At 35.2% G+C, this 24,483-nt stretch overlaps 1 protein-coding gene and 2 non-coding genes across 11 annotated transcripts in view; 2 read left to right on the top strand and 1 right to left on the bottom strand.

Annotated features, from left to right (window-relative positions):
- LOC129940075 (kinesin-like protein KIF21A) overlaps nucleotides 1–24,483 on the top strand; it is a 160,536-nt gene that overhangs the window by 113,861 nt on the left and 22,192 nt on the right. The gene's annotated exons all lie outside the window — the stretch shown is intronic.
- Trnaa-ugc (transfer RNA alanine (anticodon UGC)) lies at nucleotides 3,737–3,808 on the bottom strand. Its single transcript has one exon. It is a non-coding gene; the product is annotated as a tRNA-Ala (tRNA).
- Trnaa-ugc (transfer RNA alanine (anticodon UGC)) lies at nucleotides 13,322–13,393 on the top strand. The gene has a single exon. It is a non-coding gene; the product is annotated as a tRNA-Ala (tRNA).

Here is a 24,483-nt window from a genome sequence, read left to right on the forward strand (position 1 = left end):
AAAAAAATAGTCTAAAGGCGTCAAATCGCATGATCGGTGGCCAACCTACCGGTCCATTCCTTGAGATGAATTGTTCTCCGAAGTTTTCCCTCAAAATGGCCATAGAATCGCGAGCTGTGTGGCATGTAGCGCCATCTTGTTGAAACCACATGTCAACCAAGTTCAGTTCTTCAATTTTTGGCAACAAACAGTTTGTTAGCATTGAACGATAGCGATCGCCATTCACCGTAACGTTGCGTCCAACAGCATCTTTGAAAAAATACGGTCCAATGATTCCACCAGCGTTCAAACCACACCAAACAGTGCATTTTTCGGGATGCATGGGCAGTTCTTGAACGGCTTCTGGTTGCTCTTCACTCCAAATGCAGCAATTTTGCTTATTTACGTAGCCATTCAACCAGAAATGAGCCTCATCGCTGAACAAAATTTGTCGATAAAAAAGCGGATTTTCTGCCAACTTTTCTAGGGCCCATTCACTGAAAATTCGACGTTGTGGCAGATCGTTCGGCTTCAGTTCTTGCACGAGCTGTATTTTATACGGTTTTACACCAAGATCTTTGCGTAAAATCTTCCATGTGGTCGAATAACACAAACCCAATTGCTGCGAACGGCGACGAATCGACATTTCACGGTCTTCAGCAACACTCTCAAAAACAGACGCAATATTCTCTTCTGTACGCACTGTACGCATTCGTGTGGTTGGTTTAATGTCCAATAAAGTAAACTGAGTGCGAAACTTGGTCACAATCGCATTAATTGTTTGCTCACTTGGTCGATTATGTAGACCATAAATCGGACGTAAAGCGCGAAACACATTTCGAACCGAACACTGATTTTGGTAATAAAATTCAATGATTTGCAAGCGTTGCTCGTTAGTAAGTCTATTCATGATGAAATGTCAAAGCATATGAGCATCTTTCTCTTTGACACCATGTCTGAAATCCCGCGTGATCTGTCAAATACTAATGCATGAAAATCCTAACCTCAAAAAAATCACCCTTTATAACTAACGTAATTTTGTAATTTCGTAATTAATTTCAACTTTAATTTCTATTACAAGTAATTTACCTTTTTTCCATTAAAAATTGATTGAATTGATGAATATGATCTCATTACTTATTTCTAATTCAAATCAACTCAGCAAATTTTTTAGTAATAATGTTAATTACATGTAATTAGTAATTGAAATTTTTGAATTATATTTTAAAGTAATTGGAAAAGTGTAGGAATTTGTTTGAAATCATTTCTCCTCAACTCTGATTTCTTATTTCACAAATCCCATTGTACATTTAAATGAAAATATTTAACAAATGAAATTGAATGAAAATAATACATTCCTTATAAATTTTTTATAGAGGCAATCGAATCGAAGCACCGTGAATAAACCGGGTGAAAAACTTAAAAGCATGACAGTTGTAATATCATAAAACGAATGAAAAATAGAGAGTTGGTTAAAATACTTTCTGTTTAGAAAATGATGACGTTGTTTTTTCATAACCAAAAACCTTGTGTCATATTATAAAAAAAACTTAAAGAATCAAACTCGATATTTTGTACACATTTTATTAAAAACAAATGCCCTTAAGAAGCAAAAAAATGTTCACATGGTAACCCTTTTTCCAAACACACGCACACACATATTAAACGAGCTTAACATAATAAATGTTAAGTTGACAGAACGCGCAATAATGAAGCTGACGTGAGGTTGCACCTTAAACAGTCAATCGGTTGTGTTCGCCATCAGAATGTTTTGTTTTTTGATTGATTTATGTGTTTACATTTTAAGATTTGTTTAGGGTAAACGAACATGATGATTTCGAGTCATTCACAAATTTTCTCGGGCTACAGAAAATACATATACATACCTAAAAATGTAAGCCTTAGACAAATAAATAAGTTCTAACTTAAGGTTAATACTATACACAATGTGTCCATTAAGTCGGAGGCATTCAAATGAATAGTAAAGTGTTCTAAGTAGGGTAAAATTATTGTGGTTTGTTAAGTATTAGTTTAGATGGAGATCCTTTTTGGAATTTTTGTGTGATGATTTATGGCTCCATGAAATAATTGCCCAAATAGTAACCCCCCGTACATCAGAAATTAACACTATCGTTAATTATCTAAGCGTTCCAAGCTCGGTGTATTCCTTTTTTGTTGACTTCAAAGCGGTGGCGCACCATTTGACCTTGTATACTTATGTATAATATCTTCATAAAGGTGATCAAAGAAATGTTTACACATACCTATCCAGCAGTTTGGAAGAGTCCATCATATTCAAATGGGTTTGAATCGATGTAGTAGATGATCTTCCAGGAGGAGTAAAAATTGCTAACACCACAATCAATGTATGGTTTATGCCGTTGATCTCGTTATTCTTTCTGAATCTCCGGAACATTTACAACTGATGACCAATCTTCTATTATATTATGTTAGAATCAGTACTGATGAGTCGAAAACTATGGTTTTCATACGATCTCTAAGAAGAACAATTGAACTTAAATAGCCATTATCTGGAAACAGTTAAATAAAACACTGCATCTCAGTCAACACCTTACCGAAAAGCAACAAAGCTCTCAAAGTTTACTAACCTTTCGTGGAAAAATGTGTTTTCTTAAAAAATAGTCGTTCTTTTTGCAAAGTTTAAAATTTGTAACTTTGAAACGTTCAAAGGTAATTTTATTACAAAGCTTTTTAGTCTTCCTTGTAAAACACCAAACAAAGCTATATAGGTACTTAGAAACAGGCAATTTTTGTACGAGTTAAGGAATTGAGACCAACTTCTAAAATTAGGCCTTATTGAACTTTCCAAATTTGAGAATTTACCTCATTTCATAGCGTAAATAAATTTCAGAATGTAATAACTTCTCAATACAAGAATTAAATTACTCCCAAGAATCCATAAAAATGGATTTATTTTTTAACCATGGATGTTTTATAACGCCAGATATTTTGAAACCCAGATTATTTTCAATAACCCGGTTTATTTAACTACACAGACTATTTTATTACCCATATTATTTTCATCCAGGTTAACCCTGGAAATGTTTTAACCCATGTTATTTATTACCTCAGTTTATTTTTAAACCAAAATTATTTTTCAACCCATGATTATTTTTAAACCCAGATTATTTTTCATCCAGATTATTTTAAAATCCTAGTTATTTAATAACCCATAATTCACCTTTTTTAAAATTATCTTAAATCGTTTAATTAAGTTGGTACCTTCCCCCTTATTTTTATTGTGTACATAGATAGGAACTTAGTCATTATTGTTACCTTTCGTCGAAAACTTAGTTTTTCATCCTGGTTCCTTATGAATAAACCATTGAGAAAGTCAAAACAAAAATCGGCTACACCTTCATCCACGTTGACGAAGCGTGAAAAAAGTACAACTGGTAAATTGACCCCTAACCAAAACGGGAAAAGTAATGATGCTGATGCAAACTATTACATTTTTCTTGGAATGAGTTTTTCTCAGCGGTATGAGGTCTCCTGTTCCTGGGGTATATGGGCTGAGTTATAGGCTCTGTTCACAATGCCTTCAAAAATATTCCGTCATCCACTGGCTTAGCTCATAACGTAAGAAAGAATTCGTCCGAAAAAATTTTACACATTCTATAGACAATTCTACACCTTATTTGACAAAATTGGTTGAGTTTAGAGCCAGAAAAAGGAGACTTGCTACCAACAAATTTGAACCTTTTGGCTTTCTTCCGAATTGAATTTAAAAAACTACTGGAGATGCCGGGGATCGAACCCGGGGCCTTTCACATGCAAAGCGAACGCTCTACCACTGAGCTACATCCCCTTCATAAAAATTTATAGTCACTTATTTTGCAATTGTCGCATTACTCTACCAACTTTAATTGTTTAAATTATTATAGAAATTGTCATAAACAAATACAGTTTTACGGTTTTATTGATAGTAGGAAGTAACTTTCTTAGTAGAAAATTAAATTAACATTTATTTCTTCTAAAAGTTTCACCATCTGATAATGATTTTTTAAACAAATACTTTTGATTGGGTTTCCGACATTGTTGTTTCTGTAAAGTTTCGAATTGAAGCTTCTGACTTCTTACTCTTGATGAGGGACTTAAATTTGTTTCCGTACTGGTGATAATGGGTCTGGAACTTTGAGCCGTTTCATATTTTTCTTCCTCGAAATCTTCAAACAGTTTAATATTAAGTTCATTCATCTTTGCTTCTTCTTGTTTTTCTTCCCATTGATTTTTTCGCATTTCAAGCACTTCATCAACTTTTTTCAACATTCTGATTTGAATTTCTTGAAATTCGTAAGTATCAACAAATGAATTTTCGAGTTTTAAAATTTCATAACGTTTTTGATGTTCCTTGAGTCGATAGTTACGATGACAAAAATATCCAATTAAAAATCCACAAATTATAAGAAATAATAAAGATTGACTAATTTCTACAGAATAATTTTCGTCAGTTGGAATTATTTTGAAAAGAAGGGAAATTAAATTTTTATAATCACCAATCCATAGCATAGGAAGTAGTATGAAAATTGGCCATTGAAGATAATCTACCATTATGCTGATGGAATGTTTAATATAAACTGGAAATTGTCCCATTTCTCTTCTGAAGCTTATTTTCCTATTATTTATTTATTATTTTTACAAAAAAAGAATTATGAACGTATGTATGTATGTTCAAAAAACGTCAGACTGATAGAAAAGTCAAGGAATATATTTAAATTATTAATTTTTGTGTTATATCTTTGAATATATTTAGTATAAGTATTTCAGTGCCATGATAGAAGGATTTCAGTCAGGGTATTTTAGACAAAGAACCTTTGAATATACCCAACCTCGCCCTTTCCATATATCCTATATTGTGTCAAACAGGGGGGAGGGGGGTTATTATATCTAATTGGGTTTGGGTCGATAATACTGTATGGTTCAAAGTACTGTATGAACAAAATTCAGTATGGTCTTTAGTACCAAATTCTGGTTAGTCAATATTCTGTTTTTCAAAATGCGGTAAATAGTCTAAAAAATAGTTGAGTAGTCTGACAAAAAGAAAAGGTCTTACGATGTAAAAATTATCATTTCGAAGTACAAAATGTTTAGAACAAGATGTTTCTGTGAATAAGGTATCATAACAATTTTTTAGTAGGTAACACCACTTTGAAAAACATTCCAATACAAAAAAAATGTGTATTAGTTAATCGTTGAATTTTTAGTAACTTTTTTGATGAACATGTCAATATTTTGACTTTTAGATAGTATTTTTGTAAATTTTTGTTTTTTGAAAGAACTTTTGAAATACAGTATAATGACGCACAGTGTTTTGTTCATATAGCATTATGGTATATTACTTACTTACTAAGGTCCTCAGACCTGTTAAGGGGCAAAGCGCCTCGACTACGCCTACGCACCATCGTGTACGGTTTCCGGAGATGTGTTTCAGCTCCCTCGAATTCTTGCCTAGTCTCTTGTGCTTCTCGTCGTCCAGCTCTTCTTTCTTCTTGTGTGAGCGGATTCCATTCGTTACCTCTTCGAAGCGTATGTCCAATCCATTGCTACTTACGTCTTCGTATTAGAGATTTTATAGGTTCTTCACCTGTCCTTATATGAAGGACCTCATTTGAAATACGGTTTAGTCAGAAAATCCTTACGTAGACATCTATTTACAAAGGTTAGCAGCTTTCTTGTTATGGCTGACGTAACCTTTCAAGTGCTGCACCCATAAAGAGGCACAGATTCCACATTTGTGCGGAAGAGTTGTAGCTTTGTTCTTAAGCTGATAGAGTTATTCGTCCAAATTTTGGACAGCTTACCGAACGCCGCTTTTGCTTTGCCTATGCAACAGATGACGTCTTGTTCGGTTCCACCTTCCATACGAAACGATGCATCCATTGTATTGAAAGCTCTCCACTTTTTCCACCGGTGGCGAAAAATATTTATTTGGCCTCAAGGTGTTCTCTGATGCGTCCCAGTATAACTTTTAATCCTATTTTGGCAACATCTGGTAGAACGCAAATTCCTTTCCAGTTTTCACAGTTTGTAAGATCTCGAGCCCTTACCTGTTTGCGTTCTTTTATCGTTGCCCAAGATTCTTCTGAAAGCCAAGTGTTGTTGCTTAATTTTTTCCGACCGACTATTCTGTCCCTTCCATTCCTGACAACAGTACTCGCACACAGGAATGGTTGAGAGTTGTAAGTCACTAGGCCCTGGTTCACAACGGACTGTTGCGCCACCCCATTTGATTTGATTTTTGATTCTGTCAGCACCTCAAATGAAAATATTTTTCACAGCATTCCAATGGTGTTCTATGTCGTCATGTACTATGCTGCTGATTGTTCTCATTTCGTGTGACAGGTGGTCCCTAAATTGTTGACGGGTGTATAGATCCTTAAGTCAGGCGATGTTGAATTGGGGGCTCGTGTTGTTCCATTGGATCTTCGAAATGTAGCTGTACGCAATCTAAGGGTAGCTATCATTAAGTGGTTGTCACGGGCAAGTCCCATATCGGCGCCTCTTCTGTTTCGTATATCCAAGAGACTACTTCTAAAGCATCGACTAATCGCGTAGTGGTCAATTTGGTTGGCAGACGCTTGCCTGTCCGTCGACACCCAGCTAATTTTATGACTGAGTTTGTGTTTAAACATAGTGCCACCAAGGCTATTGGTGTTGCAGAAGTCAATGAACCTCTCACCATTATCATTGCAATTGCCGACTCCGTGGGCACCCATCACATGCCTTAGCCCATTGTTGTTAATGCCAACCTTAGCATTGAGGTCTCCCATAACCAAAATTATATCTCCGCGGGGAGTGTTGTTGTATGCGGATCCTATTTGACTATAAAAGCATTTTTTCTCTTCATCAGATGCGAGTTCCGTCTGTGCGTAACACTGTATAAAGGTGACGGGTCGTATTTTACTCTGAAACCTAGTCTTGATAAGCCTTTCCCCAAAGGGCTCCCACGAAATAAGGCTTCTGGTTGCCAGTTTTGTAAGGAGTAACCCAGCTCCAGCTTCTCGATCGTTTCCTGGATCCCAACAATCGCATTTCGCTTAACCCTAATATATCTATCCTGTACCTCATAAATTCTCTCTGTAAGTGGATGAATTTGGCATTGTGCGGAACTTCATTTCCTGTGTCCAGAAGCTTCCTTACATTCCAGAAACCAATATTTGTCCGGGTACAATAGCCGAAACTCGTCAACGAGTTATCATTAACTATCCGAGTTGTAATTTCGGATTTTGTAGCTAATCTCCGTAACCTATCCTTAAGATCAGGAAACTTCGCCCTTGCAATTTTTGCTAACTTATGTATATTGGGATACACAAATCATTGCCGCAGGCCACCACGAGGATTAAAACAAAAACTTCGACATGGCAAGAAAGTTGCATTGCTGGCCTAAACCAAGTTTTAGACAATCACCAACTACCCGATCTGCCATGCCGCAGGCACTATGGTATATAAATATAAGAAAATCCAGAATTATGACCGGACAGTAGGTATCATTTACAGAATTTTGATCTACATTCGTACCTGGTACGTTAGAAAATGTGAATCTTGTTTGGTGTGTGGCACTAAGCTGGAACAACATGTCGTCTAGGTCCATATGGTTCATTAATTAATAAATTAGTTATCATCGTTATGTAGCGCTCGCTGCTGTAGCCGTTTTCAAAAAAAAGTACGGACCAATTACGCCTCCGGCCCAAAATCCACACCAAACGGTAACTTTTGGAGGATGCATTATCACATGGTGAACGTCGAGTGAGTTTAAGTCGTCCCATATATGACAATTTTACTTGTTAACACAGCCATTGATCCAAAAATGCGCCTCGTAATTAAAGATGATTTTTCGGCCAAAATTGGGGTCCTCTTCAAAACGTTTCGAAGCCCAGTCAGCGAACAAACGGCATTAGGAGTATGGTCATGAGCTTTGAGGTCCTGAGTCAGTTTTTCCAGATTTGACAGGTGTCACCAAAACAAAATTTACGCCACTGGGCGCCAAAATCTACCCGCGCCAATTTTAAAACTACTTGAGGATTATAATTCAAAATTCGCTGATAAAGAATAAAAATAACCACAATTTTAAAAATAATCCTCCACAATTTCGAAGCGTTGTTAGCCGCAAGTTAAAATAGTGTTGTCAACTTATGTCTCTTAAAAAACACCCGTTATATTTGAAAGATATATTATATAGGTACAGTTGACCATAATGGTAAAACTCGTTGGTTTATAATCTTTAACATTGGGTGTTCTTCGGAACTCCATCGATCTTTTTCATAATTTCTACAGGGACATTTTATACCCACTATGGATTACAACCCAACTTGGTTGGGCAACGTATTATGTAAGACAACTAAATTTAATTGCGATGTAAAATACGTTACCATCTTTTAGGCGCAAATTCGCTGTCAAAATCAGCTGATGAACTTCCAAATACTTCTATTTACAAACGGTCTATTTTTTTGGTTCCAGGTTTTAAATTTACTTTAGGGTCAATAAAGAAGCATTTATATTCGTATATTTTGAATGAAATCAAGTATTTTTTAAAATATCCACAACGTTCCTCAGCGATTCCACCAAGCTAAGCTAAAGCTAAGTTGGTGCATTTGGGGCACAGAAAACCCGCAAGCATACATTGAAAAGCCGATACACCCAAAACGAGTAACCGTTGGGTGCGAATTTTGGTCCAGAAGCATAATTGGGCCATTTTTCTTCGAAAATGAGGAAGGAGTGGCCGTTACAATCAATGGCGAATATTTGTTCACAAAAATTGAAGAGAAGGATATTAGTAACATTTGGTTTCAACAGAACGGTGCTACGTGCCCCACAGTCGAAGCTACAATTTTTGCGCCCATTTCAAAAAAGTTGATTGGAGGACCCTTTATTACTCCTGACCATTTTGAGGGAAAACTTCGGAGAACAATTCATCTCAAGGAATGGACCGGTAAGTTGGCCACCAAGATCATGCGATTTGACGCCTTTAGACTATTTTTTGTGGGGCTACGTCAAGTCTAAAGTCTACACAAATAAGCCAGCAACTATTTCAGCTTTGGAAGACAACATTTCCGAAGAAATTCGAAGAAAAAAGTTCTCAAGCTCTTAAAAAATCACCGTTTATAAACATGCCTTAAATTTCGCAGGTCCCCCATAATCAAACTAAAATTTGACCAGGTCGTCAGTGAGTATTTTGCGAACAAAATATAACGGCTTTTTGAAATTTCAGTTACTGTACATTATTTTATTCGAAAGTTTTTACTCACACGTAAGGCCAGAAACTCGAGCTTGTGTTCTTTTTTTTTTGTAGTTTAGTGCATAAAAATCAAATATTTTGGTTAAAAACTGTGATTACATACATCATAAATTTATAAAGTGCGATTATATCATAAAAGGTAAGTGATTTGGATCAAAATAAAATAATAATCATCAAATAAAAGTGCATGGTACAATAGTGTACCATTCGTCCTGTATGTTGGTACTTATAAGTACCGTTCGGAATTTTTGGCTACTGCATTATACTACTTTCGTTCTTAGACTTCAATGGACAACAAAGAAATTGAAAGATTATTGAATAGTGAAGGAGAAAATTCGGGTGGAGCAGAATTTTCTTCTGATAGTGACGATTCGTTTCGGCCAGATCCAAGTGATGAATCCGAAACAGAAGACTACCAGGATTCAAGCTCTGGAGAAGATTCAGATGAAGAGATATCTGTTCCTGAAATCAGTAATAGCAATCATCGTGAAGCCGGTTCTACAGGTGATACACAAGCTGGGGATGTAATTTGGACTATAGTCACCGGTGTATTTGTTACAAAAAAAAAAACAGTTTTTCCCTCACGACCATGCAATATATCACAGACCATTCACCGATCGTTCTCAATCCTTCGAATTTTCCACAAACTTTGGTCAAGATCTGTCTACATATATATTGCATAGTGCACAAACGAACGCTTGGATATTCATCGCAGATCATCAAAAAATAAACGCTGCAAGACTGGATCCAACCAGCGCTGATGAAATAGAAGTAATCATTGGTTGTATGTTTACAATGTGCCACAACCGGGTGCCAAGCCTAAAGGATTATTGGTCAACCCATTTATCGCTGGGAAACCAAGCAGTAAGAAATGCTATAACTCGCGATCGGTTCCTTATGATTACATCAAAAATGTATTTCTCGCCACCCGAAAAGCCAGCTGACTGTTGCAAGACTTACCATGTCAATGATCTAGTTGAATGCTTGAAAAAAAAAACCTTTCAAAACTGCAGACAAGATAGCGCTTATCAAAGCATCGACGAGTCAATGACTTAATTCAAAGGGCGCAGTAACCTCAAACAGTACATGCCCCTAAAGCCTGTAAAACGTGGAATAAAAATGTGGCTTCGATGCGATGCCCTAACTGGGTACACGTATGATTTTAACATTTACAGCGGAAAACAGTTAGCAGCACTTGAGGGAACTTTGGGCGAGAGAGTCGTACATAAATTGGCTAGCACGATAAATTAATTAGATGTAAACCTATGTTTTGACCGCTTTTTCACATCGGTCAAATTATTGGAATCTATTAGATATCTATCGGTGGGAACCATTATGTGCAATCGAAAAAACGTTCCCAAATTTGGGAGAAAATTGCAGAGGGGAGAGGCTGAGTTCAAAGGATCTTCAGGTGGGCTTTTATGCGTGAAATGGCAAGATACTAAAGAGGTTATAGTGCTTAGTAACTGCCATAACAATGATATGGAAGTTGTTACAAAAACCTTGAGGACCGGTGAAAAAATTCAAGTTCCTTACCCTAAAATGATAAAGTTTTATAGAGAGATAATGGGAGGCGTTGATGTGGCAGATCAAATGAGCGGCCTCTACGAATACGACCGAAAATCTGATAAATGGTGGAAGAAGGTTTTTTACCGGCTGATAATGATGGCAGCAGTGAACGCATGGGTTATTCACTCAGAAATGAATCGACAAAAAATGCCATTCAAAACTTTTTTGGTAAATTTATCAGAGGCCTTGGTTGCTCAAGGACTCGAAAAAACAGAGGTACGAAGATCGAACCATCGAGGTCGTCAGCCAGCGAGAGGAGTAGGGTCTCGACATCTGCCAATCGAAGGCACTTCCAGACGACGTTGCGTAATATGTGCGAAGTCTAAAAAACAAACGCGTACCAAAACAATATGCAAGGAATGCGAAATTCCATTATGTAAACATTGTTTTACACCATATCATACTTTTTAAATATATTTATGTACCTATTCATATTATCTTATATAAAATAATCAACAGTATTTCTGTTTTATTATTATTTTTAGAAAAAGAATAAAGTTTATGTGTTCATTCCCAAAATTACGACTGTGTTGTATTTTGTGTTATACAGGCCGAATGGTATTTAATTGTACCACGAAACTATCCGAATGGTACACATATGTACCAACGCCCCCTGGTCACGCCCATAAAAAAATTATTTTTTTATTATATAAATTATACTCATGAACAGCCCCTTAACAAATTCTGAAATAAAAAATGTCTGTAACTTCATCACCTGAATAGCGTCCCGAAAGGGTTAAAAGGTGATGCATTCGATCGTAGTGCTTAAGCCATTATTTGTTTGGGGTAGTCCTGACTCTACATAGGTAGCATAGGTTGGAGTTGACATAGGTATCTTGAAGATTCGCTTGAAAAAGTTTCTTTGAATTATCTCAAACTCTTCGAATTGGGTAAAACCAAATGCTTTACTACCATATATCATACATGGATTGATGTTTGCATTGAGTACTTTGAATTACGTGGCATTGAAACGTTTATATTTCCGAATAATTTCGGCCACATTAAGTTGAGTGTTAGTTTAGTTTCGCTGCATTTTTCTTTTGCATGTTTTGAGAAGTTTAAATTGTATGTTAATAAAACACCTAGATATTTAAATTCATTTACTGTTTCGATGCCAACGATTCGTTGCCAATCTTCCAACCTTCCTCTGGTCTTATTCTGCTCATTCGTTTTTCAAAAATCATAACCATTGTTTTTTTTTGTATTTTGATAAAAAGATTCCAGGTGTTGCAGTACGCCACTAGTTTGTTTATTTGATGCTGTAGTGCGTAGTGATTTTCAGCTATAAGTACTAGGACATCAGCATACATAAGTACCTACTTTGATTAGATTCCCCGCATACACAACACCTCCAGGTAGAATGGATGAAACATCATCTATAAACAAGGCAAATAAAAGAGGGCTCAAGATGCATCCTTGAGGAACACCTGAGGAAGTACCAAACCACTCAGATATCTTCAATCCATCACATACAACAGCTGAAGATGTCGAAGAAAATTCAAGTATAACAGTAGGAATTTTCTTGACGTTCCCATGTTTGAAAGTTTGTAAAATAAAGCTTGTCTGTTAATAGTGTCAAAAGCTGCTTAAGAGTCTACAAAGCATACGTAAAGTTTTCTGTATTTTTTCGAGATAATTTCTTACGATACTTGTCAATGCATACATTTGATCAACAGTTGGAAAACCTTTATGAAAGCCAGCTTGGAAGGCACTTAATTTGTGTGTGTTTTCGATCCATCCAACTAACCTATTATAAAGTATCGCGGTGCAATCTTTTCGAAGGGAATTTAAAATGGAGATAATTTTCATATAATTTTCGGGAAGATCTGGGTCGCCCTTTTTGTAAATAACATTTATAACAGCTTTCGTAAAATTCGTTGGTACATAACTGTTATCATAGAGTGAGTTGTAAGGGTCGAGGATACATTCTTTTAATTCTTTACTACTGTATTTGAAAAATTCAACAGGAACTCCATAATACCAGACGCTTTATTGTTTTTTATTTGTTGCAAAGTAAAATCAAGTTCCGTTGGTGTTATATGAGCATCGATTCCGTCAATTTCAGTATTTGGAATTGACAGTAAAATTTGTTCGGAAAATTTCTGACAATTGTCGACAAATATTTGACAATTTCTTTATGAAACGAACAGATGACAACTGCCTGGTATTTTCTTATTATTCTTAAAAGTTGTCTAATTGTTTATGGAACAGATTTTGACAATTGTCAAGTTGCAAATTAACAAACTATCAAGTGTCACTTGACGCAATTGCGTCAGAGTTTATACAAAAATGTTATACCTTTGACAGTTGCTTAAATTAGAATTGCCATCTTGTCAATTGTAGTTGCGGAATTCTATTATCATCAGTTAGTAAGATCTGAAAAGTTCTCATATTGACAACTTTTCGCTTTAAAAGTAAACTTTTAGAATAACAGAGAAAAATGTCAAATAATATATCCTACCACTGTGTAACATTCCACTAAGTTTTGTACAAACTTTGACAAGGCAATTTCATCGTGGGGATGTAGCTCAGTGGTAGAGCGTTCGCTTTGCATGTGAAAGGCCCCGGGTTCGATCCCCGGCATCTCCAAGTTTTTTAATATTTATTTCAACATTTTTCCAAAAGGCTCTGTGTGTTTAATTCAAAAAGCTTTTGTCGTCCAAAGAATTCATCACAAACTGAAACATCAACAAAAGAAAAAAAGTTTAGTTGTTGAATCTTTAATGAACTTAGTGCCTTTCTATTGAGTACGAAGGGTAATCCTCCCTTCTGTCACGAAAAAGCTGAAGGTATTGTAATACATGCGTGATGGAATAACTGCAGCGTATCATAAACAAAGCCAACCTGACGTCCGTCTGCCCGTCAGGCCAGGTCCATCCTTATGGTTAGTAGGTGATGAATTTTGTTGGTGTTACAACAATGAAATTCATGAATTTGTCGTAAAGTTACATCCTCTATCCGCGAGGACAAGAAGCCGAAGCGTCATCATCATCATCAGCAGGAGCATCATTTATCACAGGAGAGACTTGTGAGGACCGGCAGTAGCCAGCAGAAATAATGTCACAGACATTTTAATTCAATTAGAATTTTTTAGTGGCTCCCTCCGCTCCTCGTCAGCGATGAGAGGACTTCTCTATCTCCACCACAGAGTAACGAATTTTATTGAATAAAATTAAACAATGTGTAAACGTTGTTGCATCCCATCAGAAAGGAGGGACAAACCGCCAGAGACCCTTCCGCTTCCGTTTTCGTTTTCATACACATATTGGCATCATATATGCGGTTTTTGGGCTTCGCTGATGTTTTTTCGAGAGCCATTTCACTTTGGCGGCGAGGCGGCCAGGTCCTAAAGTTTTCATTTCTCTTTTTTCGTTGGTTATGGGTTCGTATTTATTTTCCATGCAGCATGATGTGTACACAAAGGTAGTTATAAACTCTGGGCTTTAGGGTTCAAGCAGGCCCACGTCAATATGTGTACGGTGTTTACGCTTGTGACACGAAAATTTCCGGAATGTCAAAGTGCACAGCTTTTGACATCCAATGTGTATATATACACAACATATTTTCCAGTAATTGAAGGCGATGTCTGTTGTGGCAGCAATACTGATGACGGTGGTGGTCTGTTAGCCGAGCTGAGTTGAACTGAGCTGAGCTGTGTCGAGGTAGTATGGTTATAGGGTGCACAATTGTTGTTGGTCATTGGGAGTCGTGCGCCGTACATATGGAAGTATGTTTATAGGCAGCAGAATGGAGGACCGCAATTTAAAAATTTGCTGTCAGAATGTTTGGCGGCGACTGTGGCGGGGGCGTGCGGCATCGGAGAGTTGTTGCAAGTTGACATTTTAATTTTGTTAAACCTAAGTTAAATTCACATCATATCATTTTATAAAATGTATGTAGGCAGTTCCTTTTTTGTTGATAATTTTAAATGCGTAAGGTAATGAGATTTTATGCAGAGGTGGCAGTAACGGAACGAGGGGAAGAGTTGGAGGCGTACGGTGGTAAATTGTAATTGAAAATTGTTTCGAGCAATTTTGTGCGAGTTTAAATATAGGCATGTACTACGGGGTCAAGGACTATTTACCAATAACTCGTTACATGAGAAATTTATTTATGTGTAATGTTTTAATTTTTTAATTTTGTTGTTGTTGTTGTTAGATGAGAGATGAGTGCACTAAGTATATTACAAAATGTAATCAGTATACTTGATGTTTTTGTATAAAATAATAAAGGACAGCAGGTATGAGATGTGATTACACACGTTAAAAAAGTGAAGTATGCTGTTTAGATTTTATACATTTTTGTACATTTGAGTTGTACTTGACTAAATGTTCACAATAAAGTAAGCGGCATTTGACAAACACTTTTGTTTTTTTTTTTAAAGTTTGTTTTTAGACGAAAGTCAAGTGGCTTGTTGATTGTGCATAAAGGGTTTTTTATTAAGAGATGGATCGATTTTTAAATTGAATAAAATATGCTGTATATGAGATATCAATAATGTTTTATCTTTATTTGAAAGCCCTATCACTGTTATTATGTATGTATGTGTAATTAAACATCGTTTGAATGACTGCGCACATTAGAAAGATGCAATTTTCGGTGACCTGGACACATACATTGTACTGAATTTTACAGATGGAATCGAATATGTTTTCTTTTAGTACCAATGTACTTTGAGGCTTATTTGCATAGACTTGAGAAACTTACTTACTTACTTAAGGTGGCGCTACAGTCCGGGGCGGACCTGGGCCTCAACCAACATGCGTCTCCAGCCAGCTCGGTCCCTAGCTAGCTGTCTCCAGTTTCGCACGCCAAGTTGGTTGAGGTCCTCTCCCACCTGGGTGCGCCACCTGAGTCGCGGTCTTCCTCCACTGCGCCATTCCTCGGGATTGGATTCGAAGACCTTTCAGGCTGGAGCGTTGATGTTCATCCGCTCTACATGACATAGCCATCTTAGCCGTTGGACTTTAATTCAGTGTCGCTGTACAGCCCGTACAGTTCGTCGTTATATCTTCTCTTCCATTCTCCATCTATGCGTACGGGACCAAAAATCACCCGAAGAATTTTTCTCTCGAAGCATCCTAAGACACTCTCATCTTTCTTTGACAGGGTCCAGGCCTCAGCGCCATAAATGAAAACCGGGATGATGAGTGTCCTATAGATGGTGATTTTAGATGCTCGAGAGAGGACTTTACTTCTCCATTGCCTTCTAAGTCCAAAGAGATTCCACTCATCGGGCATGCTTTCTTGCGACCATATTTTGCAGATAAGTTGGTTCATGCTCCGTACCAACTCATCGCCTGCTGCTTTGAATAGTTCGGCAGCGATGCCGTCAGCTCCAGCACCTTTGTTTGACTTAAGTTTAGAGACTTCAGAAAGCCCTACAATAAAAGATCTAAAAAAGTCAAATCGCACTATCACACTTCGCCTCGGCGCGACGTGAGGTAACCAAACCATACCATGAAACAGCTTGTGCAGAATATCGATTGCGTCTTGACATGTTACTGTGTGCAACGTAGCGCCATTCTTTTGAAACCATTATTCTGTCTGAAAATTACTCAATTCAGGTCACAAAAAATTGATAATGATCGACCTATAGCGATCGATGTTTGACAGTGATGGCCTGGCCAACCTAATTTTCGAAGAAGTACAGGCTGATGACGCCTCTAACAAAAAATCCACACCAAACAGTAACTTTTTGTTGATACATTGGCACCTTGTACAACTCGATTGGATTGGTGTGCTCCTAAATCTGGGAATTGTGCTTATTCACGTGGCCATTCATGGTTTTTCGACGCTGCGTATGGTCGTTTGGGGCTAGCTACTAGGTCTGTTGAAAATGCGTGCTTTTGGTATTGATAAATCTCTTCTTTGTTGGGTTAGAAATTACCTTTCAGACCGTTCAATTCAAGTAGTAATAGACGGATTCAAATCTGATATTCATAAAATAAACGCTGGTGTGCCCCATGGTTCCGTTTTATCTCCGACGCTCTTCCTTATTTTTATAAATGATCTTTTGTCAGAAACTTTTAACCCACTAAAAGCTAAAAGCAGCTTTTCATATTCGTTTTTAGATTCTCATCCTTATTCTTCGGATGTGGACTACCAACGGCAGCGTATGATAAGCTCATTAAATCCTGAACTTAAGGGCATGTCGCATGCAAAAAAATTGATTGGTGCTTTGCGCTTAGCTTTGTAGCGTTCACATTTTTTTAAATATTTAAACGAAATAAACGGGTTTTGATTGAAAATATATTGGGCTAAATATGTACAAAGGAATAAAAAATTTAAAAAAATTGTTTGTTCCTTAACAGCACTAGAATCACTAAAAAATCATTAAATTCAGGTAGTTACTTGCGAAAATCAATGGGGCAGTGTGTAAAATATAATTTTTTATTTTTTTTATATTTTTTTCCAAAAAACAATAAATTTTTATAAATAGTATCGATTTTATTTTTTTTTTAATTTATTTATTTATTCCAAGAAAAATTGTAGAAAACTATGAAAAATAGGGCAAATTTGCATTGTGGCATAGGTGCAATATTTGATAAAACTTCCAAAGTATAACAGCTAGCTAAGTCAATTTAACTTTTTTTCAAATTCAACATATATGTTCAGATATTTGCTTTTAAATTTTTTTTTTTTAAATAGTTATAGTAACTTTTTTAGACAAAAAATCCAAAATGCATTCTTTTTTTTCCAAAATTTTTTGCGAATTCATGGGGCGAGCTGATTTTTGTTTTTTTAGTTTTAATTTTTTTTAAAAAAAAAAGGTCCATATATATTACTCTTACTATCGATTTTGAAAAAAAAAAATATTTTTCGCAACATAATTAAAAATGCATTTCAATATAACAACATTTGTGGTGCAATTGTGAGGGATCGGGAGCTTATATAATTCCAAAATATTTTTTTTATTTTTTTTTGGCATTTTGTTTATTCTATTTAAAAAAGTAAAAAGTTCTTGCGTTTACTGTTTATTTAATTTAATTTTTATAAAAGAGGTCTATTTTGCATTTTTTAACAACAAATTTCTTTGTAAACGCACACAATGAAGTTTCCAGTTCCCAAGAATGCCACTGCATCTCAGCGCTCAAGAAGAGAATTCTTTGCAAAAGAATTTCGCCCGCCCATCCTCTCTCAGATTTTTTTTTTGTTGTTGGTCTCATGGCTCATTTAGTTTTTGTATTCTTTGTTTTGCTTGCGGTATACAATAACAGAAAATACAACAAAAAAAAGACTTTTCTTAGAAATATTTTTTTTTCTAGTTGTGGTATGATGTAAGGTCATGGACTCGTGATTTGGGTGTTACGTAGTCAATCGTATACGCAGAATTTGATTTTTGGTTCAACTTTCAACTTTCGGCAAGTTTTGTGGTTGCACATTGTAGTGTAGGTCTAAAAAAGGGTAAAGAGGTATTGTAGGTATCGTGAATTCGCTGTCATATATTTTGTTTTCTTTTGCATTTTTTAACAACAAATTTCTTTGTAAACGCACACAATGAAGTTTCCAGTTCCCAAGAATGCCACTGCATCTCAGCGCTCAAGAAGAGAATTCTTTGCAAAAGAATTTCGCCCGCCCATCCTCTGATTTTTTTTGCGTACTATCACTCCTGGGTATTGCATTTTTTTAACTTCCCATACGAAGTTATTATAATGGGTCCGATTTGTTAAATTGAAAATTTTGAACATTCAGTCAAATTTTGAACAAAATCAAATTGACAGTTTTTGTACAAAAAATTAAAAACCTAAAAAAAAATTTAACAAAAGTTGGTAAAAATTGATTTTCACCTCAAATATCTTTTCAAAAATTTGAAATATTGGATTCAAACTAATTTTATCTTATATGAAATATTGTTTTCAACATTTGATAGAAATTTGAAGAAAATCTCATTGACAGTTTTTTTACAAAAAATAAAACTTTCGACTCAAATAGCTTTTTTTATTTCACAGAAAATATTGTTTTCGATATTTAGTGATTTTTATATAAAAATCCATAAGTCCGTTTTTTCATAAAAATAAAATCTACAAAAAATAAAACGCAAATTTGCTAAAAATTGATAGACAAACTTTTAAGCAAGACAAATCGACAGACGTGATGGGAAGTTATCAGTGTGCACAATCCTGTCAAACTATTTCAAAAAAGATGCTGGGATGTGACCCACACTTATAACTTCCCATCCCGTCTGTCAATTTGTCTTGCTTATAAGTTTTTCTATCAATTTTGACCAAATTTGCGTACTATTTTTTGTAGATTTTATTTTTTATGAAAAAACGGACTGTTGGATTTTTATATAAAAATGAAATGAAAAGAGTTTTGAATCGATATTCAATTTTTACCAACTTTGAGTAAAGTTTTTTAGATTTTTATTTTGTATAAAAAAAACTGTCAATTCAATTTTCTCAACATTGTTGATAACAATATTTCTTATAAGATAAAAAAAGTTTGATGCCTAAATTTCAACTTTTTGAAAAGATATTTGAATCGATATTCAATTTTTACCAATTTTTGTTAATTTTTTTCGGTTTTTAATTTTTTGTAAACAAACTGTCAATTCGACTTTTCTCAAAATTTTATTGAATGTTGACAACAATATTTTTTGAAAGATAAAAGTAAATTAAAGCCAATATCTCAAAGTTTTGAAAAGATATTTGAGTCGAAAGTCAATTTTTACCAACTTTTATTAATTTTTGTTTGGGGTTTTATTTTTTATAAAAAAACTGTCAATTCGATTTTTCTCGAAATTTTATCAGATTTGAAAAACATTATTTTTCGTTGCACAAAATTGTTTTGGAGATGAAATCATATTTTAGTCGTAAAATTTGGTAGGTGACACATTTTTTTTTCAGTTTTTTGATTTATAAAAAAACCGTTAAATGGATTTTTTTTCAAAAAATATACTTGGTTGATATCACGTTACAATATATTATATAAAATTTAATTCAAGTCTCTAGCGTTTTTGGTTCGTAAGATATTTAGGGTTATCCAAAATTTTCACCTTTTTTTTTAAACTGCTATGGTAAAAAAAACACCTACGCAATTTTCTTGAGAGCGCTTTCTGCCTTATTATCTGTATAACAAAATTTATTTGAAGTCGATATCTCTTCTGGTTCTTGAGCTATGGAGGACGAAAAAAACGTCGCGAAAGTTCGGACGTACGAACGTACGTACACACGCACGCACAGCCATGTTTCTAAAAACCTTTTATTTTGACTCTAGGGACCTTGAAACCTCGAGAAATGTCAAAATTTTCAATTTGACAAATCGGACCCATTACAATAATTTCCAATGGGAAGTAAAAAAATATTAAAATAAAATAGGTATTTTCAATAATAAGAAAATGTCGACCAAAAAAAGAAATTCAAGAAAAAAACATCTCCTTCGATAGCAAAATACCCACTTGCTTTATAAAATTCGAACCATATGCAAAAGACAACAACAAATCTACCTAACTAGACATACCAAAAAAAACCGGTTTATCATGCAACGTTGTTCTATTTCTTATTTCTTTGATTGGCTGCTTGTGCGGAAATATATCCCTCGCTCTGAGAGACAAAAAAGATCAAGAGGCAAATATAGAGTAATTGGAAATTCAAATTTTGAATTTGATAATGAAGAGAGTAACGATCTTTCACTAATACATTCAAATTCATTTACATGAGTTCTGAGTTCGCTTCTGCGGGAGACATACCCTTAACAGCATTGTTCAATGGGGAATTAAAAATCGTGTATAGTTTAATGCTTCGAAAACTCAATGCTGTCTACTGTCGCAAAAGTGTAACCCTCCCCCAATGCCACTTTCCATGAGTTGTACTTGCATCGTGGAAACAGAACAACCATCAGTCCTAGGTGTTTAGGTTTTCTCCAACGATGCAAGAAGTTTTTTACCCCTTCTGATCTGGCTATAATTTACAAAGCATTCATTTGGCCAAAACTTGAGTATAACTCTCATATTTGGGCTGGTGCTCCATTAACGTACTTGAGTCTTCTGAATGATTTTTTTTAAATGCGGTAGTCTTGAAAAAATATTCAAATAAAAGTAAAAATTGTATTTGGGCCAATTTAATTTCTTCTAACTTCATGGAAAAGCAGCTTCAGAAATATCTTGCAGACTTACTTATTTAAAAAATAGTAGTTTGAGCGCCTAAAATTCCAAGCATTTCGGGAAAAACACGGATATTCAGTCAGTCACGCATTAAGCCCGGCGGCAGAGCAAAATAAGAGAATGAATGAAGATAACGATTACAAATTATCAGATTTCTTTGAAATTGTTTGCGTTTCAGAAACGCTGTTCTTTGTAGTGCTTCAACTTACAGAGCTTACTAGTGAGTCATGTTTTTAAACTTTGCGGAAAGATAACTATAAAATTTCTTTACCTATTTTCTAAAACCTAAGTTTTTTGTATTCAGTATAAAATGCAGAAGTTTACATGTAGCTATCGACTTACCTATCTTTTCCCTTTCAGGTGAAATAGGTATGACGGTTCCATTTTTAGCGAGTTCATCGGCTCTACAATTTCCTGTGATGTTTCTGTTGCCCGGCAGCCAACAGAGGTAATTGTTAAATTGCTGCGCCATCTCCATAAGAGGCGATCGACAATCGAGAGCCGTTTGAGATTTGGTTGAGACACCGTCAAACGATTTAATAGTAGCCTGACTTTCAAAGAAGATTGGGATATCAGAAGTTGATATCAAGTTTTCTCTTAGCCAGGAGAGAACCTCTTTGATCCGCTTGGAAGACGCTACAATGATTAGGGAGGCGGAATGAGATGCTTTGATTACGCTTTTCTGAGTACACACAACTACCAACTCCCTCATTTGTCTTGGATCCGTCGGTATAAAAATGGATGCTTTTGTCATCCAGGAGTTTTTTTGTCTTCCCATTCATCTCTGGATGGAATGGATACCTGGATTTTTTTTTCCAAATTGGGGTTTAGGAATAGTGTAGTCTGTGTACTTTAGTATAGAACCACAGAGGTTCAAAATGATGGAGTGACCCACATTGTTGTTGGTCCATTGAGATGAGGCGTGAATTCTTATAGCTGTACTCGCTGCCACTTGTTTGCTGAAGATGTCGAGGGGTGTCAAATGGAAGAGAGTGTCTAACGCTGCTGAGGGTGTGGTTCTCAATGCCCCGCTTATGCAGAGACATGCAGTGCGCTGAAGGAGGAATAATTACTGCGATCTTGTATTTCCGTGTTAAAAGGACGAGGTCTCTTTTTTGAGGATTAATACTAATTCCCTAGTGATCAGCCCATCTAGTGAGCATATTGAGTTTGTTTTGGAGGAGGTCTCTCAGTGTATTAGGATGTTCTCCTGTGACAGCGATAGCAACATCATCGGCATACGCAACCACTCTGTAGCCTTCCCTCTAAAGGGATATTAGTAGTTCGTAAGCCACTATGTTCCACAGGAGAATGGAACGAACACCACCTAGCGGAGTGCCTTTACCGACAGACCTTTTCATACAGAAATGTTCCATCTTAGAGTTGATGATCCTTCTTTTTAGCATCAGATTAATCAAATCACAGATTGAGTATTCGACGTTTAGGGTCTCCATAGCAGAAGTTAAGATACTAAAAATGTATCACTAATTTTATTTTAACAAAAACTACGTTCTTGAATTTACTGAGCTTTAGAAAGCCTTATGAAAGCTTTTTTTCAAATTATTAAAGGTTGATTTTTGAATAAGATTCAAACTAAATTGCCGCCTACAATATTTTTGTTGACCGGTGTTATTTAACTTGATATTTAAAAGCATTTGGTAGAGTTTTTCATTTGATAAATTTCTCCTTTGTTAAATTGAAAATTAGGAAACAACTTTATGATTTCAACTCTGAAAATTTTTAAAATTAAAAAAACAATTAGTTTTGCCCATCAAAAAGGCTTTAGAAGGTTAAAAGAAGCAAGACTGGACACAATTATTATTAATTCACTAACTTTGCTTATTTTCATATTCATTATGTGAGCAACACCATAATATTTGGCAGGATTCTCTAGCCTCAAAAACGTTCGTAAATTATAAATATTTGCTTGATTGATTAATCTTCAAAACCTAACATCGAAATTGATATACATAATGTAGCTATAGAGCTAGGACTTATTAAATAATTTAATTGCACAATTTCAAATATTTAGCATTCAACCGTGGAATAAGACGTTTTCAATAGAAATTAATTTCAACTCTTGAACACAATAGAAATGACTTGCAATGGCGAACTGTTTGGAACAGGTCACTTAGAAAATTAATCTGGTAAATTAAACACGAATATGCATAGTTCTAGCTCGTTACACTTTCGTTTAATTGTAAGAAACTTATGATTTATCCTACGATGGATTTTGTTTGATTATGAATAAAAGCTTAATAAAGTTCGTAAGATTTAATAACCTAAATAAAAATCCTCTACCTAGTATGAAAAAGAAAATTATCTATTTTAGGTGTGCACTAGGGCGTATGTGGAACTTTTTATTCCAGTTAAAACTGAAAATATGTTTTTTCTTCATTCGGTTCATTGGTTGGAACACTTTTTATTTGTAAAAAAATGCGATATAAACGTCTATTTCGTGGGATACTTTTTAGAAAACGTTTAAGTTTTCCTTTCGTTCTTAAAATTTCTGGAAATATTTCATTCAGAGGATCATCCATAAAAGAACATTTGAGTTTAATGAAGCAGTTTATGTTAGGATAGCTTTTCATTGTAAAATTTTATAGTTTAACAAGAATACAGAAAAAAAGAAGGCCGCCCGAGCAGGGACTTGAACCCTGGACCGTTGGATTAAAAGTCCAACGCTCTACATTTTTTTTTTTTTTTCTAATTCATTTTTATTTATTCAATCTTAAACCTATCTTAAAGCTAGACAAAAATTCATAAAACTAGCCTAATTATCCATAACTTACAACTAACTTAATGGTCCCATACGGACACTCTAAGTTAAACTATAACACTTAAAACTAATGCCTTTCGGCCCTAAGATCTATTTTACTTCATTTAAATTTTATTTCATTTATTTTTGTATTTATTAGAAAATTTGAACAAAAAACTAATATCAATATCCTTTTTTTATTTATTTTTACTTACAAACTACTTAAAGTTAGGTCCTTAAATAAAACTTAAAACTAACTTAAACTACCTATTCTACCTATAAACTACTTAAAACTAGAACAACCACAGCAGCAAATCTAACTTTTTTGATTTTATATTTTACTGTCTTTTTTTATGTTTTTTTTTTTTTTTTTTTTTATTCCATGTTTTTTTTTTCTTTGATTTTTTTGTTTTTAATTTTCTTTTGTTTTTTTTTGTTTTTTTTTTCTTTTTATTTTTTAATTTTTTTTTGTATTTTTTTTTTGTGCCACCATGCCTATTCTACTTAAAACTAAACCCTAAAACTATAAAACAAGTATGTAAGCCGGCCAAGGCTTAAACCCCATCCCGACCTACCCATTATCAAGTGCCGATTGAAGCCACCAAAACTGGTTCTCCTGCTTCACCCTATCAGTTCGGTCTCGTTCGGACACAGCCCTACTGAACCGAAGGAGCTCTGCTCCGCCTTGTGCCATGACGTCCCGATTGTACAGGAGTCGCCTATCCACGGTTCTTCGTCTGACGTGGTAGATTAACGGGACTGCCAATCTATCCTGTATCAGACCGCATTTGTCTAAAAAGAGGAATGCCTCTGGTG

Source organism: Eupeodes corollae, chromosome 1 (assembly GCF_945859685.1).
Source record: "Eupeodes corollae chromosome 1, idEupCoro1.1, whole genome shotgun sequence".
In the NCBI taxonomy this organism is placed as follows: Eukaryota; Metazoa; Arthropoda; class Insecta; order Diptera; family Syrphidae; genus Eupeodes; species Eupeodes corollae.